At 41.4% G+C, this 18,893-nt stretch overlaps 1 protein-coding gene across 1 annotated transcript in view; it reads left to right on the plus strand.

The window, feature by feature from the left end:
* RAB11FIP4 (RAB11 family interacting protein 4) overlaps positions 1 to 18,893 on the plus strand; it is a 207,773-nt gene that overhangs the window by 1,137 nt on the left and 187,743 nt on the right. The gene's annotated exons all lie outside the window — the stretch shown is intronic.

The following is an 18,893-nucleotide window of genomic DNA, read 5'->3' on the forward strand; positions in this document are numbered from 1 at the left end:
TCTCTGGCATGGTAACATTTCCTCCTTATCTATGTGGACAATCTGAAAATAGGCTCCATAGATTACACAAACGGGACTCTCCTTCGAAATGAGTGCCTTTATTGCAAGATCTGTTACTCTGCCCTGGGTCTGTCATAATTCCTTATACAAGTAAGTCCTGTTTGGCCTTCTTGGTGTTTAAAGAACACACAGTGTGTTCTGGAATGCCCAAGGAGCCATTTAGCAGCATCATATTAATCTGCAATGACACTCACAGAAAAGCTATGTGAGTTAGAATTATGGACCAAAGTCAGTCTATCATTGACACAGGCATAAATCTGGAGTCACTCCACTGGCTTCAGTGGAGCTTTTACTTTCGTGGAACCATTATCACTGCATTACAGTAGTGTAAGTAAGAACAGAATTTGGCCCAATATTTATTAGAATAAATGCATGAATTTCAGTTGAAACAGTTCCTCCTAAATTTATTTAGCAAAGAGAGAAATCTCAAACAAAATTAACCAGATATGAAATCTGTATTTCATGAGAAGATTCCCCACTTCAGAATATGGTACCTCATCTCCGGGTCTCCACATAACAAAATGCTCTGGCACTTGAAAAAAGAAGGCAGCACTACAAAACAAAGCTGATGTCAGGATGAAAAGTTCTGACCTTTTAAGATGTGGTAAAATAAATTAATCTGCGGGGATTGTAAAGAGAGAGAAGTTTATAAGAGGGTTCCAAGGAAGCACTATAGGAAAAAGGCATAATAAATTCATAGTTATTGTCAAATCAAGTTACTAATTTTTGGATCAGCACTGGTAATGGAACAAGACTTGTTAATTAAATTAAAGAAAGAGGATACAGGAGGCTCCATTTCTTGTATCTAGTCATAGACCTGTTGTTGAATATTTCTTTACTGAATAATAACTCTAGTCTCTCATTAACCAGTAATATTAGGAGAAGAAAGGACTAACAGGAATGAGCTCTATTGATCTCTCTGTTTTTGTTTGTCCCTTGAAAAGTTATACATTCCTATATAAACTAAGGGCCTAAATTCTTAAATCCGTGTTGCAAGAAGCATTGTACTGTGGGTGGTTTTTGTATTTATTTCATTCCTAGATCAATAACCTTTTCTTGCTGGCAGTTAGGAAGGTTGGTGAAATTCTCTGGCCTTTGTTTTGCCGGAGATCAGCCGAGATGATCAGGTTCCTTCTGTCTTTAGAATTTATGGAAATCTATTAGGTTATTAGAAGGGGAGCAGGGAGAATAAACTGGAGATAAAAGGTTGAATCAGATGTCTTTAAAATGTCTTTGTTTTTTGTAGATGAATGTATTAGAAATATGTAAAGGGGGGGACTGATGAACTAAAGTATTGTATTGGAAAATTATAAACCATGAATGGTGTATTCTGAATTTTGGGAGTGGCTAGGTTACTGAACAGGTGCCAGAAAAATAAATAATATGCAAATAAGAGATTAAATTATAGGCTGCAGCATATGTCTAGCTAAACAGGGTGAATGGTAATGAGAAATGCCCTGTAATCATCACTGCATTCTTGTTCGTTGTAACCGACAATGTTTGAGAAATATACTTGCAAAGATGAGACGAACGGAATTTACCTCTATGTCTTCAGTAGCATGCATATTACAATTTGTCTTAATTTCTCTTTGTATATATAGTCTGATCTGAAGCCTGTTGAAGTCATTGGAAGGGTTTTCATTGACTTCACTGGGCTTTGGATCAAGCCCTCAGTAATTGGTATGCTACATTGTTGCTAGATTTGGATGGACCAAACCAGAACTTCACATCTGAACTCCTTTAATTTTAGTGTTATGTGCAAGTGGATTCATGTCCCCTGCTTCTACAGTTTCGGTTCTGGAGCAGCTCCTAATCCAGAAGGGTTGGTGCTATTTTCTAGCTTTGGTTGCTGCAGCTAAAATATTACCATTTGGGGCCAAAATCTCATGAGACTCGCTTATGTGATTTCAGTGCTGTTGAATCTGCTGCCAGACCTTAGCCCCGATTCGGTCTCAACCGCAACCTAAGCCTGATCCTGATCATAATACTGCCTTCTCGGATTCATCTCTAATTCTTGCGGGATATCACCAAATAAAATGGGGGGAGGGGGCTGAGAGTTTACAAAAAGGAGAAAATTAAGGAGGGCTGGGTGTGTTGTGGTACGTTTTGAAGCTGTTCCAGCTTCACAGGATCCTTATTTTATAGACAGCACCAAGCTTTTCCAGTACCCACGTTAAGTAATCATGGTTCTTCGACATGATGCTTCAAGAGGATGTATTTCAGATGCAGTGATGGTGTCATGGTCATCAGAGGAGCACAGTGAGTGCTCTGAGAATGATGGCCACCTCCACTCCCAGTGGAGTTCAGCCAGATAGGTGTGCCATGAGTGAGTGCAGGGAACCACAGCAGGGAAATATGGAGCATGCATGGCAGGAAACAATATGAAGGGTGTGTAGGGTGATCAGAGAGGGGGAGGATTTAGTGGAACCTGTAAGGCATGTGGAGGGAGGAAGAAGTTTGTGGGGGGAAAGGGAAGGAGGGCAGGGATGTCCAAAATCAGAAAAGGCATTAGGACCCTGACTGAGAAAAGTCATGATATACAAACTGCACTGTGCTATTTAGCGATAGCTGAGTCAGGTCTGCTCATTTCACTGACCAAGACAAGATTATTTCCGGCACGGACAGGTTAGCTAGGAGACAGCAAGCTGGATGCTATTCTGTTCCATGCATCATCGACAAACATGCCTGCTCCTTTCTGACTGCAGGATCTTCACTGCTGGCGGTAACATAAGAGGCAGGGAAGGTCCAGCTGGCTTTCAGAGCCCAGGAGCAGAGTTTGCAGAATGGACAGTTTGAAAAATCATCTCTGGACTTGTCAGCTGAGCCAATTTGATATGCAAACCACTGGGAGAGATTTGCTATGGAACTGCAGACAGAGGCAATGATCCTAGTGCAGATGTACTATAAATACCTTAGCGTGGGTGGATAATGACTTTGCCATTCTGTTTAAAAAAGTGTCATTCAAAATGAACTTTGTTTACTATGTATCACTGGTGACCTCAGGAGACAGAAAGAATCAGTTCCCCAAAACAGTACAACCATCCCAAACTCGCTTCCATAGGAGGCTAATAACGATTGCGCAGGAAAATCTGCAGTGTGTCAGATTAAATTAAACCTAAGAAATGCTGTCAGAGAGCTGCCTTGTCCTCTTTAACATATTCTAACACATGATAATTCATTGTTTAAATATACTTCTGGTTTTCATTCTACATTTTTCTGGGCCCAATCCAGTCCAATTAAAGTCAATGGGAATCTTTCCATTGGCTTTAACAGAAGATTGATTGGACCCTAAGTATTAATGATTTTAGCCTTTTGGTTCAGTGTATCTTATACCTCACATGTGAAGGACCAGATTTTGCACTGTTGCATCCCCACTATCTATAACACTCTCAGCACAAATAGTCATGAGGTTGCAGTAGTGTAATGAGAGTGAAATTTGGCTTGGTTAATTCAGTCCTGCCCTACTTAATCTGACAATCCTCCTCCTTGGCTTCATATATTTGTAGCCAGGGCCAAGCAAAATTTTGATATTACAAATTCTTGAGGAAAAAAATTGGAGTTATTTGCCGAAGTTTGTGAGAATTTAACATAGTATGAAGTTTTTACCCTTTCTGTAGTTGGTAGTTTGGTTGTTTTGTTGTCAACATGATGAAGTTTATCATTCAAAAGAGATCTGGAACTTTCTGAAAATTTGCTCCAAGGCAAAATTTTGAAGCAAAACAGCAGATTTTTGCCTGGAATAAGCAGCCCTCTTGTTCATGTACACAGTCAAAATAACAGAGGTGAAACTTGGAAAATTTTTAGCTTTTATATGATTAAACGTTGGGTTTTTTTTATGGCTTCTGTCACCGATGATGAAATTGTTTTTCTGTTGCCCTATTTAAAACTCTCTATTGCAGCAACTTTTACTCCACTCCTTCTTTGCTATATACCCTAAATGAAATCCTGGCTTCTCTGAAGTCTTTGGAGATATTGCCTTGATTTCATGCACTGTCTTAAATTAGGCTCTGAGCGCTATAGAGGCAGGGTCTGTTGTTTTATTACTGGACCTTGATCTAGCAATGAATTCCATGTGAGTGGACCTCTGCGCCCAGACAGGGCTCATTACAGGATTGGGGCCTTCTTGTAGTTCACTGAAGTCAATTTAATTACTTTCATACTCACGGTTAAGCATGTGCATAAGTGTTCACGTGATCAGGGGTTTTGTTTTTAGCACCTGGTGTGATGAGGCCCATAGGGGCTGCAGCTGTAATACAGATATTAATACATACAGGATGGAGCAATTCATATTAAACATCAAGGACCAAATAATACTAAGTATCTTAAATTTACATGGTGCTTTTAGCCCAAAGGCTCCCCAAGTACTTTACAACATATGGTCCAAACCCTGCAGGAAGTGAGAGCAGGAAGATTACATATAGCTGTTGTTTTTAAGGAGGTATTGTCAACTGAAAACCATATGTTGCAAACAGACACATTTATTGTCTACGAGACCAGGAACAGTGGAGGGTGGCAGACTTTTCAAAAGCACTGATGAGAATTCAGTGCCCAGTTGTGCCTTTTGAAAATGTCCCCCTTAGATTATTACAAATAAAAGAAGTTTAAAGTTCCAATTTGCTTGTCACTTTTCCACTACTGAGCTTGCCTTTTCCTTTAGTTATGGATGCTGGAAATCTGTGACATCAGTTTCACTTTGGTTAATAGTCAGTGCCACTTTCTTTTTTCTCCTTGATGATGTGCTTGAAGTTTCAAATGCTGCAAGGCAATATTTGTTGGTTTAAAAACAACCATTTTCATTGGATTGCTTTTTATTATGGAAACATTTCTACTGAGCTTTGGTTTAATACAAGCTTGGTTTTGCAACACATACATGATGGCCCGACTTGAAGTAACACTGTCTCTTTTACACTTGAGAGCTACAATGCAGAATAGTTTGAAAGAGAAAGAATGGAACCCATTTACCAGTGAATTCTTATTATTTATACTCCGATAGCATGCAGAGGCCCCAATCACGCATATAATGATAGTCCATGCCCCAAAGATCTAAGTAAAGGGGAAAGCCGTGGTGAAATGACTTGACCAAGGTCAGACAGCAGGTCAGTGGCTGAGCCTGCTATAGAAGCAAGGTCTCTAGAATCTTGGTGCAGCGCCCTATCTATCCAGTAGACAACACTGGCTCTGTTCTTGGCGACTGCATGCAAAACCCACCCTGCAGATAGCTGTTATTGAAACTTCCATGTTGCTGAGCAGTTTGTTATATATGCCCACTCACCAGGGATTGTGAAGAAAGATGTGGAAAACACACTGCATTTTAAATACCATGGCTGGATCATGTGTAGTCACTAGTTGGGGAAACTCTTGTAGCACTGAAAAAGCCAGGAGTTGTTTGCCATCTGATTTCTTGTTACTTAGAAAATAGTTGCACTTGCAGCTGATGTGTCCAGAGGCCTTGCAAATTACATGTTAAATGTGTTTAGGTTTCTGGCAAAGGGTTATGTGAAAGTGTGTATTTTACAAGTCTGTTGTCAGTTAATGTTTCATAATGCTAGATTCTATTTAAACTGTACATTCAGTTTTCAGCAACAAGTGAAATACGATAAACATGTTGACTATTTATTTTCAGAGAAGTAATCACTTTTTGGAGCATTTAAAAAAAAAAAAAAGCACAGGTGTTCATGCTTAGACAGCAGTATGCGTAATATTAAGATCAGCAAATACGTCCCAGGATAGAAAAGGTATTGCACTTAAGAGGGAACTTCAGCAGTGAATAAAAACCTGTAGGGTGTTATCAATTATACTGTTGTGAATTGATAGTAACTAGTCGTCCGGCGCCCACCACATTGAAAGGCTGGGGACCACTGCCCTAGAGTCTTCTCTCAGCTATGCTAGTGACAATCTAGAATTAAACCACTGAGGTATATGAAATTCCTCCTAATTTACACTAGTGTAACTGAAAGCAGAATCCAGCCATGTCTTTAAATATTATAAGGCTACAGCATACATTAAACTAAGCACCTACCAATATGGAAAATAAGACTTGTAACATTGAGACTTCAAAGGAAAAGTATTAGAGCATGACCAAAGGGTGGTATTATTCTGATAATAGAAGCAGAAAAGAATTACCATGTTCCTCGTGCTCTGCTTTTCAGAGAAATACTTCTTGAAAGAACAAATAAATGGTCACCCAGCCATGCTGAGGACGGAAGGGCAGTTCTAGGCTGGTGCACATTTTGACGCGCTAAAGTAATTTGTTAATGACCAGTTATTAAATATCATTTTGACTGGGTAGGGAAAAAATTCTACTCTGAAAATGGAACGCTGGGATGCTTAAGGGATTTTGGATTAGTCAAGGTACAGTTGCTATAACTTTCCTAATTCAATGCAAGCCAGTACTGCAGTGTGCTTTAAACAAACCTACTGGCACATGCTTGATTGTAGGATGTATTTCCAACCAGGTGACATAAAGTAGGCTTAGTCCTTCTTGTTAATCATATGTTTGCTACAGCAGTGTAATGAGGAGAACTGCTGTAAGGTTTGCTGTGCACTTACAAGTCTAATTTGTTATGTAATATGAATGGATTTCAGAGATACAAGCACTGAGGGTGGGTTATACACGCACACTTAAGAATTAGCTACTGCTGTATTCTGAAATACATGGCAGTGATCACAACGAGTAGGTTTTTGTTAAAAACCAGAGAAAAGACATGTTTTTAATAGTCATTCTTGAATTTTTTATTTAAATAACTCTGCTTTAGAGCTACCTTGAGAGATTATCTTTGATGTACACCTCTACTCCGATATAACACTGTCCTCGGGAGCCAAAAAATCTTACCGTGTTATAGGTGAAACCGCGTTATATCGAACTTGCTTTGATCTGCCAGGGTGCGCAGCGCCCCCCCCACCCCCCGGCGCTGCTTTACTCTGTTATATCCGAACTCGTGTTATATCGGGTTGCGTTGTATCCAGGTAGAAGTGTAGCTATAGTGGCATTGTGTTGTCATACGATCAAATGCAAAATCTACTTGAGAAAAACCTCAACATGTAGATCCTGCAAATACAATCCAATGCCGCTTCCATTTTATATATTGTTGGAGGTACAGCTTGAAATTAGGGAGGTTAATTATCCAGCTGCTTGGCAAGACTGGCTATTTTCTATGTAGATTTTCTCTCTCTCTCCATGCTAGATTCAGTCTATGCTGTTAAAATGTAAAACTAGTAAGCAATTAAAAAAATTAATCATGCTTAAATTCATTGCACTGTTAAACAATAATAGAATACCATTTATTTAAATATTTTTGGATGTTTTCTACATTTTCAAATATATTGATTTCAATTACAACACAGAATACAAAGTGTACAGTGCTCAATTTATTTTTTATTACAAGTATTTGCACTGTAAAAGAGAAAAGAAATAGTATTTTTCAATTCACCTAATACAAATACTGTAGTGCAATCTCTTTATCATGAATGTTGAACTTCCAGATGTAGAATTATGTATAAAAATTGCATTAAAAATAAACCAAAGTAAAATTTTAGAGCCTGCAAATCCACTCAGTCCTACTTCTTGTTTAGCCACTCGCTCAGACAGATAAGTTTGCTAGGAGATAATGCTGCCTGCTTCTTGTTTTCTTGAAAGTGAAAACAGGTGTGTTCTCATGGCACTGTTGTAGCCAGCGTCGCAACATATTTATGTGCCAGATGCACTAAAGATTCATATGTCCCTTCATGCTTCAACCACCATTCCATGGGGCATGCATACATGCTGATGACAGGTTCTGCTTGATAACAATCCAAAGCAGTGCAGACCGACGCATGTTCATTTTCATTATCTGAGTCAGATGCCACCAGCAGAAGGTTGATTTTCTTTTTTTGGTAGTTCGGGTTCTGTAGTTTCTGCATCAGAGTGTGCTCTTTTAAGACTTCTGAAAGCATGCTCACCTTGTCCCTCTCAGATTTTGGAAGTCACTTCAGATTCTTAAACCTTGGGTCAAGTGCTGTAGCTATCTTTAGAAATCTCACATTGGTACCTTCTTTGCATTTTTGTCAGATCTGTAGTGAAAGTGTTCTTAAAATGAACATGTGCTGGGTCATCATCTGAGACTGCCATATCATGAAATATATGGCAGAATGCAAGTAAAACAGAGCAGGGGACATACAATTCTCCCCCAAAGAGTTCAGTTATAAATTTAATTAACACATTTTTTTTTTAACGAGCGTCATCAGCATGGAAGCCTGTCCTGTGGAATGGTGGTTAAAGCATGAAGGAGCATACAAATGTTTAGCATATCTGGCACATAAATACCTTGCAATGCCAGCTACAAAAGTACCAGGCAAATGCACGTTCTCACTTTCTGGTGACATTGTAAATAAGAAGAGGGTAGCATTATCTCCTGTAAATGTAAACAAGCTTGTTTGTCTGAGCAATTGACTGAACAAGAAGTAGGACTGAGTGGACTTGTAAGCTCTGAAGTTTTACATTTGTTTTGGTTTTGAGTGCAGTTATGTAACAAAAAAAACTGCATGGAGAATTTCCAGTTGAATGCAAGAAGAAGCTAACATGATCTCAAGGCTCCATTGTCATCTGCAGTTTAGCACAATCCATTGATAACCTGCAGAAAGCCTTTCAGGCTAACAAAGTGGACACACATTTAATTCCCTTACAATGTTCATTGAAGTAAAATGATTTCATTATTCCTTGTGCAATCAACAATGCTATGTTTCCCATTAATGGGATCTGATTCCAAAGCCAAACATTAATGAGCATGTTAGAAACTTGGATTTTTACTTTGTAAGGTAGGCTAGCTTCATAAGGCTATTTTAACTTTGTTCATCTATGGAGGAACTACAAATGAAATCATAGCAGTGTTTAAACTGCAGTTCATTTTGAAAGACGTATGTTCTCAGGCCTCAATACCTGCAGATGTTGCTAATAAAAACCCATTTGTATGTGGCAACATAGCTAACTAAGACCAGGGTGTGAGTAAGTAGATAATAGGAAGTGGCAGACACAATTGCTGGTCGTGTAGAATTTGGATTTATAAGAGCAACGTGACTATTAAAAAAAAAAAAAGTACTATATAATACATCTCAATTACTTGCCATTCAAAACGTAATTAAAGGGCCTCACTTGAAGGGAAAGAGAGCGTTTCCCTGTGATTATAAATGAGTGCGATTAAAAACAAAAATATCAAGAGTTCTTCCTACCTCCTGATTTTTAGTTTAGTTCTGCAGCACTCTCTGCCTCCTAATGAGTGACAGCAATTTAAATACACAGACAAAATACTTATCCAAAATACCTGTGAGACAGCATGGTCTAATGAATAGGGCACTGGGCTGTGAATCAGGATATCATATTTTAGTATTATCTACATGATTATGCTTCCTAACCACCATACTGATTTATCTTGAATATTCTTTTTGCTTTAGCTGTACAACTTTGGATGGTGTTCTGGACTCAATATGACAGTAAGATTAAATGCATGCTGCTCTGTATGCATATTGTAGTCCTAATAGGATGCCATGTTAATCATCTATAATTACTATTCTATTGCTGCCTTTTTGGTGTCTAAGACATGATTCTATTTCCTTAGTTATGTATGTCTGTTCCATCTACATATCTCAGCCCATCATCACACGTTCATTTGTTCCTTGCTTTGGCTACTTTGCCATAAAAGAACTGGTGGGTTTTGGAATACTTACTTATCAAAAATTCTGAAAACTTCTGTTTATTTATGCACCAAGCCACAAATAGCTTATTTATTTTTATGATTTATATTCACCAACAATGTTCTTCATAATTTTCCAGCCCTGAAAACCCACCATTATTTGTCTTCTGTTGCTGTGACACCTACTGCTGCATATTTTCTCCACTCCCTCTGGGTTGTTCTGAGTATCAGCAATCACTGGGTTGTTGTGGATTTTATTTTTTGCAACAAGGAAGTGGAAACTCACAAATCATTTTCTTTCCAGTTTCTGCTGCAGCTCCATGTATCACAGTGAAATGACCCTTCCTGACACAATCCAGACAGCCTTTTGAACATATGATTTTCTTTCGTACTCTATTTCTGTTGTTCTGATTTAAAAAAAAAACAACGTACACAAACAGCTTTCTTAATGTTTGCATGTTATTAATAGATTTCAGGATGTCTGTAACAAAATTTTGTTGTTTTCATTGTTTACATATCCAGTGACTAAATGCTCACTCGAAGAATATATTTTACCTAATTAAACCATATGACAACCAGTAGTTCATGGTAGCTAATCTCTGCAACAGCTATGAGTTTAGAGCTATTTCAGTCAGAAAATCTGATGACAAGATGATGGACAAAATAGCCTCTACTTATTGTTTGACTTGTGGGTTTTGGGGAGAAGAGGAGTGATCCCATTTCAGTGCATCTCCCTGCACTTTCAGCCTAATTTTGGCAGATACTTGGGTCATTTCCAGCCCCTCCTATGTGTCAGTGGGAGTTCTGCCAGAGTAAGCACTGCAGGATTCGCCCAATATTATCATCATTTCCTTGGTTGTAGCTTGCCACAGGTCTGGGTCGTGGTTGCCTTATGGTTCCCTTCATTTCACAGTACTTTGGTGTAAGTTCAGACTGTGGTCTTGAGCTCATGAGTTTCTGGCTGGGTGCAGCATTTGCTGTGGCCTGTCTTGAGTGTGAGACTCTGCTCTGAAAAACTAATCACAGGTTCATTCCATCACTTTGCACTAAGCAGGAATGTCGGGGGAGCTAAAGAGGTGGATGTGGCCAGGAAAACCATTCATGAATGACACATTGATATTAAATTCTCTCATAGGAAGTACCAACTTTAGAAAGGAAACAATACTCCTTCTCACCTGAAAAAAACCATGGTTGATAAAATAACTGAGCTTTGCCCTCAGTGAAGTCAATGACAGTTTTGTCAATCTAAACGAATCATGTTCTGATCCATAAAGCCAATGCCCTCCCTCAAATCCCTCTATTGTGATGCCTTTAAGAAATCAGCTAATTGGTGATGGCTGGGCTAGGTGGGAACCTTCTTGAAATGAGCTTTATGCAGGCATGGTAAGTGATTTAAGTTCTCCCTGATTTTAGGCAGTCACACAGACAATCTTAGTGGAAAGTAGAATCTTGGTGAAAAATCTTCAGTCCAAAGTATTGAGCACAAACATGTTTTCCTTCCTTCAAAACCAGATCCAGGTGACTTCTCTTCCTTCTGATATATTTTTGTCATTGAGCAAACATAGTAATTATAACCGTTGCAATGGGTATCCCATTGGTCACAGGTCTATTTCAGTCCCTCTCTGGTCCTCTGAGGATGTACCAGGACACCTGCAGATCGTGTTCTGCAGAGATGTTGTGTTTAACACTGATGGCTCATGCTCCATGCAGAGGAATCCTGTTCTGTGGCCTCACTCCAAGTACCAAGGAACAGCTGGTACTGCTTAGTGATCTTCCATGTCAGCAGTTCCTTTGAGGCAGTCAAATTGATTTTCTGCACACTGGCACACGTGAATCTAGATTGAATCACGCATTTCATTGCCTAAGGGTGTACAGTACTACCAGGAGTAGAGGACAGAGGAACTAAACAGTAACAGCATATAGAGTATCAGAAATGATGACAGCCTCAGGGGAATCCGTTTGAACAGACTGTACCAGTGCAGATCACCAGCTCTGTTTCATGATCTCAGACAGTTTGTTGGCCCTATATGGGCTGCCCCATGTTGCTAGATATTATTCAAAGGGCTACCTGTGCACATTATTTGGGTCTCACAGTATGCTTGCCCATCACTATATGTTGGTGTTTAGTGATCCACTTCTCTTCCTCCCCCTCCCATGTAGACACTATGATATTCCACTCCATTGATCCAGAATCTGGAAGACAGCTGGAAAAGCCTCCTTCCAGCCATCACATTTGCTTTCAGCACACAGCCAATGTTCCCGACAAACAGAATAACACATGACTCTATTAAACATGTGATAGCAAATATAAAAGAGGGAGATGAGAATTAAATTGGCCATTTTGTGTAAATGGTGACATGAAATATGAATCCCTTCCTGTGGAGAAATGCCAATAGCCCCTCTGCTGTGTACTCTGGTTACCCAGCACTGAACCCACACGGAGATCAAGCCAGAAAGCCCACTATACCCAGAAATTAACAATACACAAAGAGAAACAAAGAAAAGAAGGACACTGAGTTGTTATATAGTCGTCTTCTCTTTCAGTCTCAGGAGATCAGTTGGCTGGAGCCCACAATAAACATACTGAGTTCGACTTATTCCTTCGAATTATGCAACCCCACCAGTCTAACTGAGTATAAGTGACTGGTAGAGCTGAGGGCAGAAGTTGGCCCATTGGTCTCCGAGCAACTCTTGGGAGGTACTACCATTTTCTTTTCCAGCCCAGTTTAGTTCGTCCCTACTCAGAGGATCTGCAGCTCCCTTGCTGGTATTTCTTTGGGCTGACTGTATCTCAGTGTGTTGTGATAGGTGGCTAAAGTTGATTGAAACTGTCACAGTCAGGTCTTTCTACCACCTGGCTATAGTAACTGTACAGCAAATTAGCTCCTTTCAAGAGGTAAATGTGTAGCTTTGGAGGAGTCAAAGTAGATATAAACACGAATGATTTGCACAACATTTCAGGTGGAAGCCCGGCTTGACAGAGTGGACTTGGTAGAATAATGTGACTATAAATTACCTCTGGGATTATTACAGCAGCCTGCTGCTTTTCACCCCTCTTTATTAATGCCACTGGCTTTTTAGCAATATATCTTGTTCAGTGGCACATCTTTTAATTCAGAGCTTACCATTGTTTGCATTTTTTTAGAAGATGCCACTCTGTTTTCTAGCCTCATTGCCCTGGATTCCCAGGGGGTCGGGGGGAGGAGAAGGATTTTAGACTGACCTCTCACCATAGGGCATTTTCTGTAGTGTCTGGTTTTGGATGCCAAGGGGATCGGTTTCACATTCTGCCTTACTTCTGTGGTACTTATGAAATCATTCGGCCTAATTTGCCTCTCGCTTACTCTGAGGTGACTCTATTCATTGGTGTGAGGTGAAAGCCAGGCCAATTATCCATGCTGTGGTAGGTCCAGTCCACCTGACCTTCGACCTCTCTAGCTCATGGAAGCGATTCCATGGGTGGCTTCCCCGAAGGCTATTCCTGGTCCTGAAGCATAAATCTCCTCAGCCAGGAAGATGCAGGGTACCCAGTTAAGCATTCCAGGAAGCTCCAAATGCAGAGGCAGAGACACAGCAGCTCTGGGGCAAAACCAGCTCTAGATTTTGAGAAACCCTATGTGAGATATTTGCGGCCCCAGTGAGACCTCTGTCAGTCATGTAGCGCATTTTGTGGGTAGGGCAGGGAAACTTGTCAGTTGTCATTAGTGGTTTGAGCAGTAAGAATGCTAGCAGCTAGTAGGAGTTGGGGGTGGGGGTGCTGGGCCCTCAAGTTCATCTCAAAAGTTGGGGGGGTGGCAGCTGACCAAGGACATGTTCTAGGCAGACTTTGGTCTTGGGAATGAGGTAAGGGAAGAGTAAGAGTCCCCTGCAGGCCATAACTAATGGGCAGTAAATGTCCTGTATAATATTCCCATTCCTCTGTTGGCACTGATGCCTGGCAAAGAGCAGAATAGAGCAGAGAATCGGAAATCAAGTCTTAGAGATTGATTTTAAGAGAGGCTGAGCACTTGCAACTCCTGCTGATTTCAGTGGGAGAGAGGAGTGTTCAGCATGTCTGAAAATTAGGCCTTAAAATAGTGTGTGCCTCAGTTTCCCCATCTGTCAAATGGGGATAATAATATTCCATTTACCTGTTTCCAAGAGGTATTATGAAGTGCAGAGTGTTTGAGAAGCATAATCCAATCCTCAGAGAGCAGGTGTTGGAGCAATGGGAGGTATAACTATAATTACAGAAACCCCCTTGAACTTCCAATTCTTTATTTACTCTCTCACTCTTGCTATAGATAGAAACTTTTGCCTTTTATGTGCAGCCTTTTGCTCATTGTGCCTGATTCAGTTCAGTTGCAGCAGCACTGTCATCGATAACATCCATTATGTGTTGTCACCAACACTGATCTGTGGCTTCACTGACTGAATCGGGCAGATGGAGCAGGCTAAGAGTAAAGGGAAGGAAAATCTCTCTGCAAACAAATATTTTGATCGTCAACAGTAAAAACAAAGGAAGTACGGGGAGATTCGTATACCAAGAACAATCACTTTAGCATAGATACAGTATTTTTTTAAAACAACGTTGCCAGAATGCAGGGACTGCCCTTTAAAGAGAAGCTGCCACGCTGGAATGGAAATTAATTGAAGATCAGAATATGAGTTCAGTGTCCCCAGTAAGCAGATTCTGTTGGCAGTTCAGCACAGGAATGAGTTTTAACTAACCTTTTAAAAATCCATTCTTCCCCATGGATTTCATGGGGTTCTTGATACCAGTGATGCAGTTGCAAACCAGGGAATGCTGAGGGATTTCAAGAGGGGGAAAATGCATACAAAGATAAATTTAAACTGAATTCCCTCCAGACCCGGTTAGTGCTTTTGACGCATTTCTGACTTAGTTCAGTTTTCACTGTAGCGTTGGTTTTGCAACTGACCTTTTAAATCCCAGTGTCTTGATATGAATTGCCAGGACCGGCAATTCATTACTAAATTTGTAGTTTACCTGCAAATAACGTTTTGTCTAGTCTGGAATTTGTCTTTTCCCCAGATTATAGGAGCACTTAATGTCCACAAAGATTAGGCCCTAAACCTGGAATGGGATCTGTGTAAGGTGGACACTGTGCCTGAGCGTAGTCATAGAGTCATAGACTTTAAGGTCAGAAGGGACCATTATGATCATCTAGTCTGACTTCCTGCACAATGAAGGCCACAGAATCTTACCCACCCACTCCTGTATCAAACCTGTGTCTGAGCCATTGAAGTCCTTAAATCATGGTTTAAAGACTTCAAGGTGCAAAGAACCTTCCAGCAAGTGACCCGTGCCCAAGGCTGCAGAGGAAGGCGAAAACCCCCCAGGGCTTCTGCCAATCTGCCCTGGAGGAAAATTCCTTCCTGACCCCAAATACGGCAATCAGCTAAACCCTGAGCATGTGGGCAAGACACACCAGCCAGATATCCAGGAAAGAATTCTATGTAGTAACTCAGATCCCACCCCATCTAACATCCCATCACAAGCCATTGGGCATATTTACCGCTAGTAGTCCCATTGGTGTCCATGGAATTTCATTCAGCAAGGGACCACCCACAAGGACCTAGTTAGACATCCAGTGCCTTAGGTAGGAAGGATGCTCTTATTATTTAAATATAAGAATGGGAGTCGACAGGTTTTATTCCTGGTTCTGCCATAGACTTTCTTCCGTAATGTGAATCCGTAATGTGTGCATTGATGTGGGTTTTTTAAGCGTTTAGGGTTTATGCTTACCAGTTTTGCTTTTCAACCATGAAGGATAAAAACTTCTTTTTAAAATAAAAACTGAGGTTTTCACGTAATCATGGGACTCGGGGAGCTGGGCTTCAAGAAACACACCAAATATTATTTAACAGGCAAACCTCACAGACATGAGCAGGCTCCCAACAAAATTACCACAGCTGCATCCTGCGTGACTCTCTGTGTTTGTCAATAGCATTTATCTACTTCAAAGAGGTGATTGTGAAGAAAAATTAATGAATATTTGTAAAGCTTGTGTAATCCTCTGATAGTAACTGCGATAGAGGGGCAAATTATGTTGCTATTATAATTTTGAAATATTCATATGATGGTAGTGCTCAAAGGCCCCGATCAGGATCAAGGCACCATGTGCTGAGTGTTGTACAAACACAGATAAAGAGACAGTGCCCATAGGCACATGTAACTTAACCTTATAGCAGCCCCGTGAGTAGGAACGTAAATACTCTGATCCCCATTTCACTGGGGTAACTGAGGCAGAGGTTTCGATGGCTTGGTCAAGTCCACAGGGGGAATCACTGAAAAGACGTAACATTTAAAATGTGCCAGATTTTTAAAAGTATTTAAACACCTACAGATTAAAATAGTTGCCTAGTGGGATTTTCAGAAGTGACTCTGTATCTCTCTGCATCTTTGGCTACCTAAATACCTTAACAAATTTGACCCTTAATGATGTGAAAGTCTTTGGGCTTGTCTAGACAAACAGGGCATAAACCAACAGCATCCCAGCCCGCCGCACGGTAGCCGTCCGCGTGGACCCTGCTGCCATGCACTAATGCGTGTTGACCTACTTCCATTTCAAAGTGGAGTAGATCAAAACCCACTAGGGAACTTTAAGTGCTGGCTCCAGAGGGACAGTGTGCAGCAGGCTGGGATGCTGTAGATCTCCATCCCAGCTGGCCATGTACCAACAGGTTGTTTAGACGAGCCCTAACTCTGCTTTTTAAAAGTGACTTGGGCACTTACAAACTTAAGTCAGTGGAACTTAGGCTCCTGTGGGCCTAAGTAACTTTTTAAAAGGGGACTTAGGCTCCCAAGTAATTTAAGTGCTTTTGAAGATGTTACCCCTGGCCTAGATTTGAGCCCAGGAGTTTCTAGTTCCTTGGCCACTGAACTGTACCTCTCTGAACTGTTCAAACACAGCTATTTTCCCCATGGTAGTTGAGGCTGGTTGTGCTTTCTGCTATTAATGAAAGAGTTATAGCTCCCTTTAGGTGAGTTTTCAGTGATATTTATTGCCTAGCATATCAGAGACTTTATAACGAGCTGCTGTGATTCCCAGAAAGGTTTGTGAAATCGCTGTTAAATGGGTCACTATGCATCAGACAACATAAACAAGTTCAGTGCTGCTTCTTGGAAGTGGTAAGAAAAAAAGGCTTATCATGATGCCTATCCGTGTGTGAACGGCTGTTTGAAAGAGACCCCCTGCACAACTCCTAAATGTTCAGATCTATTCAACTAATATTTTTTTAAAACTCACCAGTCTTTTAGTGCTGGACTAATAGATTTAGGTCACAGCCTGTCAATTAACATGACTCAGCTGTGTGAATAAATGAGCACACTTGATTGTGGTTTGAATTTACACTTCCAAATGGCTTAAGAGGTAATGAATATTCACGGTCTCCCACATGCTAGGAGATCTGAAATGGAGGCTTAGCTTCCCGCAGACCTGGATCTGTCTCTGCACACATTGTTACAGCAGTGCTGTCTCAGGATGCTGGAGGGTGGCATTGGTAATAATCTTTTTTTTTTTTTTTTTTTTGAAATGTCACTAGTAGGAATGCAAAAGAGTGTAACTGCTGCCTTTGAAAGCCAGGTAGCATTGCCAGGCATCTGGTTTTCGACTGCAATGCCTGGTCAGAAAGGGACCCTGGCAGCTCCAGTCAGCAGTGCAGTGGGGGCTTGGCACAAAGCAGGCTCCCTGCTTCCCCTAGCTCCACGCAGCTCCCAGAAGCAGCCATCAGGGTCCCTGCAGCCCCTAGACACATGGGCAGCCATGGAGGCTCCGCATACTGCCACTGCCCCGTGGGCCGGCTCTGCAGCTCCCATTGGCTGGGAACCACGACAAATGGAAGCTGTGGGGGTGGTGCCTGCGGGCACAAAGGCAGTGCATGGAGCCTCTCTGGCCACCCATGTGTCTAGGGGTTGCAGGGTCTTGGCAGCTGCTTCCTGGGAGTGGATGTAAGTGCCGCTGAGATCCTGCACCCCAAACCCTCTCCCAACCCCTATCCCCTGCCCCAACCCTGAGTCCCCTCCCCCTGTCCCAACCCTGAGTCCCCTTCTGCACCCAAACTCCCTCCCGGAGCCCGCACCCTCCCCAACACCCTGCCCCAGCCCCTTCCTGCGTCCAAAACCCCTTAACCCTGGCCCCACTCCAGAGTCCTCACCCCCTGCACCCAATGCCCTGCCCCAGTCCAGTGAAAGGGAGTGAGGGTGAGGGACAGCGAGCGAGGGAGGAAGGGGGGATGGAGTGAGTGGGGATGGAGCGAGAAGGGGTGGGGCCGGGACAGGGCAAGAGTGTTTGATTTTGTGTGATTAGAAAGTTGGCAACTCTAAAGCGAGGTTACATCCTACTGAATTAATGCTGTAGGACAAATTCTTCTCTCAGCACCACTCTATTTGACTTTAAATGGCATTGCATGGGTGTAACACAGAGGAATTTGATCCTATATTTTGCAGACGTTTAGGGGTGAAATTCAGTCCCTGGGCAGAGGCAACACAGGAGCAATCTACTGCTTAACAGGGCAGCTGCTGCTCAGCTCTTTCTGAAAACCAGACCTCACTGAGGTGTCTCAGGCTGGGTGCCCAAGATGACTCACGGCTTTTGAAAATCTGGTATGGTATAAACACTGTTCATTGTCCTTTGGGGTGATCAGGATCGTAAGCTCGTTGGGTGGGGAATGTTTTTTTGTTCTATTTGTTCAGCATCTTGCACAATGAGGTTCTCCTTCGTGACTGGGGCCTGTAAGCATTAACACAAAACAAACAATAAATCTTATTAATATCTTGCTTCTGGACACATCCCAGTGTCTCTCCTTTCATCCCTCTACACCTCATGCTTCTGTTTCCCGTTCTTCCTAAGCAAACTCAGATAATTAATTTACTATAAAATTCATATCTGAACAAATCTTCCTGCTCATGAAATCATATTGACTGAGTGATGCTAGCATATGGCAAGGGACTGCTATGTATATTTTGCACTTTCCATCAAAGCTTAGTCTTTGGGGGTTTTTTAAGAAGACATTGCCTTAAAAGGCCAATTCTGGCTCCCTATGCAGTGGTTTTCAGAGCTGGAAATCTGTGCTCTCACTAGAACGCACTGATGGAATATTTATAGGCTAAATTCATCCCGTATAGCAATGGGCACAACTCAGCTGGCTTCAGATGATCAAATACGT

Source organism: Chelonoidis abingdonii, chromosome 13, assembly GCF_003597395.2.
Source record: "Chelonoidis abingdonii isolate Lonesome George chromosome 13, CheloAbing_2.0, whole genome shotgun sequence".
In the NCBI taxonomy this organism is placed as follows: Eukaryota; Metazoa; Chordata; order Testudines; family Testudinidae; genus Chelonoidis; species Chelonoidis abingdonii.